The following is a 6,073-nucleotide window of genomic DNA, read 5'->3' on the forward strand; positions in this document are numbered from 1 at the left end:
TCAAGGCCGGCTGCACAGGGAAGGAGTTGGGGGTAGATCGCAGCACCCCAGCTCCAAGATCTAGCCCCTCCAAGAAGCCCCCCTGGAGAGCTCACCCGGGTCTCTCCCTACCTGCGACAATGATATGCCTAGTATCAGCAGCAGATGTACCAGAGGCAGTAGCAATTTAAGTAATGGCCCATTCATTACTTAATGAATTAATGAAGGGGCGTTAATATTATTTCTATTTCACGGATGAGGAAATCAAGGAAACTTACCCATAAGATGGAAGCAGCAGTGAGGGATTCTGACCCAGATTGTCAGAATCCCAATGACATGTGATTGCCCCCGCAGCAAACTGCCTTGTTGCTTGCTTTGCACCGAACGCTTTTTCTTTGTGTTCAATGTTTAATACAAATCTCCATGTTTGTCTCCTGATCTGTACACAGGGCCTGCACTCAATAAATGTGAGTTAGTTGAGACTATGGCCCTTGAGGAATCCTGTAATGTATCTTCTTCAATTCTGATGAATGAAATGATGAAATACTCATTCTATCTCCATTCCCTTTCCTAGAACCTAGCACGGTGCAGGGTAACAAACAGGCACTCAGTAAATACTTGTGAAATGTCAATGGCTGATAAGAAGCAAAAGAGGAGTCAAGACTGCATGGAACATTCTGGGAGGGAGGTGTAGCTGGAAGCGAGGCTGGGCCTATGGGGATGAGCCAGTGGGACAGAGCTCCCCACCAGCAGGGCCCAGCCCGAGCAGCTTGGCAGCCAAGCTGAGTCTCAGCAGCACTTTCCTGCTGAACTGTTCTGTGGGGAGGTGTAATGTGTCTCTATTTAAAATTAATTTCTCAGAGTTGGAGGCCCCACTCTAAAAGGCAGTGCTCCCTCGGTGGCTCCTGGCAGAATTGGAAAGCCGTAACTTCAGAGAGAAACACAATAAACCAGAAATGTCCTCCCCGGTGAGTAGGCAACTGCCTCTCTCCTGCTGAAGAGAACATTTTTCCAGAACTTTGATCATCAAGTAACTGGTTTTCAAGTTCTTTTTTCCATTTGTTAGTGAACTACATTCCAGTCAATGTCTGTTGTCTCTGATAGATGGGACAGGCAACCCGCTTACACAGGAGAACGCAAAAGGGATTTGAGCTTGGGGCTATGTGCCTGTATTTACATGTGGAGGAGGTGGCATATGATGCTTTGGAAGTGTGCAGCTAGCTGAAACGCCACGATAGAGCGGACTTTAGAGGATTGTTCAGGTCAATAAAGGCTTACTGAGTGTCTAGGTCAGTGATGGCGAACCTATGACACGCGGTGTCAGAGGTGACACGCGAACTCATTTTTTTGGTTGGTTTTTCTTTGTTAAATGGCATTTAAATATATAAAATAAATATCAAAAATATAAGTCTTTGTGTTGCTATGGTTGCAAAGATCAAAAAATTTCTATATGTGACACGGCACCAGAGTTAAGTCAGGGTTTTTCAAAATGCTGACACGCCGAGCTCAAAAGGTTCGCCATCACTGGTGTAGGTGCTAGGCTTAGAAGTACTAGTTAGTACTCATTCATTCATTCAACTCGTGTTTATTGAGTGCCTACTATGTGCTAAGTATTGTCCTAGGCATTGGAGAAACAACAGTGACAAAAGCAGACAAAAGCAATTTCTGCCTTTATGAAGGGGAAATAGATAATATTATAAACAAGTAAGATAATATATATAATGTTAGCGATAAGTACTAAGAAGATAAGTACTAAAGCAGAAAGAGAAATAGGAAATGTTCGGAGAGGTATGCCAGGAAAAGATTCACCAAAAAGGTGATATTAATAAAAATGTGAAGGAGGTAGGCATGCCACAATCTGAAGAAAACATTTTTTTTATATATTTTTATTGATTTCAGAGAGGAAGGGAGAGGGAGAGAGAAATAGAAACATCAATAATGAGATAGAATCATGGATTGGCTGCCTCCTGCACACCCCCTACTGGAGATAGGGGCTGCAACCCAGGCATGTGCCCTGACTGGAAGTCAAACTGTGACCTCCTGGTTCATAGGTCGACACTTAACCACTGAGCCACTCCGGCCAGCCTGAAGAAAGCATTCTAGAGAGGGTAGAGGAAGTACAAAGGCTGTAAGGTGGGGACATTTCTGCTGTGTCTAAGGAACAGCAAAGAAGAGAGTATAACCTGAGCAGAGAGGGTGAGGAGAACAGTGACAGAGCAGAAGGTCAGAGGTCAGAAAGGCAGATGGGGCCTTAGTGATCATTGCAGACACTGAGCTTTTCATATCATTAACACGTGCTGCCGATGGGAGGCCCTGACAGAGGCGTGATGATGACATGGCCTGACATATTTTAACAGGAACATTTTGGCTGCCACGGGTAATAGCCAGAAGAGAGAGATCAGGGGAAGACTGCTCAACAATCAGGCAAGAATGGCTTGGACGAAGGTGAGGGCTGTGAGAATGCTGAGAAGGCGATGGATTCTAGATGTAGTCTGAAGAGAGAATGGATATGATTCATTGAAAGATTAGATGTAAGGTGTGAAAGATAGAGCCGAGTCAAAGATGACTCTTGGGATTATGGCTTCAGTGGCTGGAAGGATGAGGCACTGCCATTGACTGAGAGAGAAAAGAATCCAGAAGAAGCAGGTCTGGGCAGGTGAGCTTGGAGGACATGAGGGAAGAGGAGGAGCTTGGTTTTGGACATGTTAAGTTTCAGGTGTGTATTACACGTCCAACTGAAGGTAGCTGGTAAGTAGTTGGATAATGGAATCTAGAATTCAGTACAGAATGTGAGCAGATGATATAAATTTGTGAGTCACGAGCATCTGGATGGTATTTAAAGCTACGTAACTGGATGAAATCACCTAACAACATGAGTATAGATAAGATCCAAAGATTGAAGTTGGGGACACTTCGATGTTTAGAGATCAGGGAGATGAGAGGGTACCAGCAAAGGAGACATTGAAGGAGAGTCAAGAGAAACACAAGTGGGCGTGGTGATCTGGAAGCCAAGAGAAGGGGCAATTTCTAGGAGGAATGAGTGGTCAATTGAGTCAAAGGCCGAGACGAGATTGTAGGTCAAGATGAGAACTGACATGAAGAAATCCTGAGTGACCTTGACATAAACCTTCATGGTAGAGTGATGGGGGTTGAGGCCTGGCTAAAGTTGGTTCAAGAAAGAATATAAGGCAAGACATTTTTAAAAATCAAACATTTATTCAGCCCATGGATCTGTAGGTAGGCTATTTATGCTGGGCTCAGCTGGGTACTTCTCTTGATCAGTGACTATAGACAATGGTTAGAGAAGTTATGCTGAAAAAAGGAGGAAAGAAGTAAGAGGCAACTGGAGGGGGAAGTGGGTCAAGCTTTTTTCTTGATAAATATGGTATGGTCTGTCCTCAAGTTGCTTTAAACCTATGAAAGGGGACAGACACATAAGCAGCAGTCATAAAGATGTTCACATAAAGACGTTCGCTGGGTCCTTAGCAATACACTCCAGAAAAATGTAAAGACTCTAACTTAATTTAGGGGGAAAAAGTACTTTGAAAAGATAAACACTAATACCTCTTGATTTCTATTCAGGGGAAGAAAGAAGAGAATGGCGTTTCAGATAGAAAGAAGACTATAAGTCAAGTCACGGAAGCCTGAAACAGCTTTTTGTGTGTAGGAATCACAAAAAGCTCAGCATTTCTGCTCTAGAACTGGACTGCCTGGGCATGGCTCCAAGCTTTGCAAGATTCCTGACCTTGGGCAAATTATGAAACCACTGTGAATTATTTTTCTTAACCCTAATTTGGGGACATAATAGAATCTGTCTTTTAAGGTCATCATGAGGTGAACATATTAATGTATGTGAAGTGCTTGTAAGTAAATGCCCAATAAATGCTAGTCCTTCTAATTACTGGGTGCAGACAATGAGGCAGAGATTGATGGGATATAAGGTTGAAGACAGCCAGTTCTAGAGGGACTTGTATGTCCTACTAAGGATTTGACTTCATTCTGGGGACTGGGAGCCATTGAAGGGCTTTAAGCCAAGGAACAACATGATCTGATGTGTTTTAAGAGTTTCACTATGAGCCCGGCTGGCATGGCTCAGTGGTTGAGCATCTACCTATGAACCAGGAGGTCATGGTTCGATTCCTGGTCAGGGCACATACCTAGGTTGCAAGCTCCATCCCCATGTAGGGCATACAGGAGGCAGCTGAACAATGACATCATTGATGTTTCTATCTCTCCCTCTCCCTTCCACTCTGAAATCAATAAAAATATACCTTTCTTTTTAAAAAAGAGTTTCACCATGATCCAGCAATTTCACTTCTGGGTATTAATACAAAGAAATCCAAAACTCTAATTTGAAAATATTATGCACTCCTATGTTATTTACAATAGCCAAGATATAGAAGCAACCTAGCTTGGCTGGTGTGGCTCAGTGGTTGAGCGTCAACCCATGAACCAAGAGGTCGCTGGTTCGATTCCAGGCCAGGGCACATGCCTGGGTTGCGGGCTCAATCCTCATAGGTAGCGTGCAAGATGCAGCTGACTGATGCTGTTTCTCTCTCATCGATGTTTCTATCTCTCTCCTCTCCTCTCTCTCTAAAAATCAATAAAAACATTAAAATAGAAGCAACCCAAGTGTCTATGGATAGATGATGAATGGATAAAGAAGGTGTGGTACATTTATACAATGGAGTATTACTCTGCTATAAGAAATGAAATTTGCCAATTGCAACAACATGGATGGATGTAGAGGGTATTATGCTGAGCAAATAAGTCAGACAGAGAAGGACAAATATCATATGATTTCAGTTATATGTGGAATCTAAAAAACAAAATAAATGAACAAACAAAACAGAAACAAATTCATAGGTACAGAGAACAAACTGAGGGTTGTCAAATGGGAAAGGGGTTGAAGGAGTGGGTGGAAAATGTGAAGGGATTCAGAAGTACAAATTGGCAGTTACAAAATGGTCACAGGGATTTAAAGTACAGCGTAGGAGTTATAGTTAATAATATTCTAACAACTATGCATGGTATCAGGTGGGTACTAGACTTATTGGGGGGAAAACTTCATAAGGTATATAAATATCCAATTGCTACGTTGTACATCTGGAACTAATATAATAGTGTATGTCAACTGTAATTGGAAAATAAATGAAATGTAAAAATCAGGTTTATTATGGCCACCTATGGAGCACGGTTGGTTGGAAGGGGAAAAGAGTGAAGGCCTGGTTGTATAGTCTCACTCGACACTCATCAGTGGGTGTCAATTTCTTCCTTGATCCTCATTTTGTCCATCTTGGAAGTAGGGTTTAAAAAGCACATCCAAAGGGTTGCTGTGAGAAGTCAATTAAATAATAGAATGAAAGGGGCTAACCCTGTGCATGACACTTAGTAGATATGCAGCAAATATTTGGCTTGATTTTAATAAGTGACTTATTCCATGGAGGAGCAAAAAGCTTGTCAGTTTCCCATCTTTATAAAGGCTCTGAGTCACCAGGCCTACATCTCCAGAGCTTCTGGAAACATGAGAGAGGCACATAGACCGACCTCTGACCCTCAGTCTTGTTCTCATCTCTCTCCTGTCCCACTCTCCTCACCTGCGTAGCTGTCTGTGCTCCTCTGCCTAGCATCCAGACCCTGGTCGCCCCCTAAGGTGCCTGGCATGTCCACGGCTAGAGCCATGTCTACAAGGCTGGAATGTGGGGAAGGCAAACTTCTGATGTCCTGGCCTTTCCTTTCTCTGCTGTAAGTATCATCAGAGAACTGTTGTTCTACTATCGACTGTTGACATATTTCGCACCTTTTGCTTCACATTATAATTTCACAACATCTGTGTGTTATCTCCCCTAATAGCTAGCACCTTTCCAGAAGGCACGGACCGGGTGGAAATCTTGGAGTGCCCGCCTCTCCCTGCCCAGCTTCTTGCTCCGTCCCTGGCTGTGGAATGAACTGAGGGAAGTTTACTCGTGCTGTGAATGAGTGTGAGTTAGTTCAACAACGAAAGATGGGAAATCATTTCTTCTTTTTCAGAGTGGGACACAAAGCTTCCCAGCCGCCTCAGGCTCGCTCAGGCCGAGCAGGCAGGGCCATGACC

The sequence above is a fragment of the Myotis yumanensis genome, unplaced genomic scaffold, assembly GCF_028538775.1.
Source record: "Myotis yumanensis isolate MYYU_CA2020_CCGP unplaced genomic scaffold, mMyoYum1.0.hap1 SCAF_17, whole genome shotgun sequence".
NCBI classification, from domain to species: domain Eukaryota; kingdom Metazoa; phylum Chordata; class Mammalia; order Chiroptera; family Vespertilionidae; genus Myotis; species Myotis yumanensis.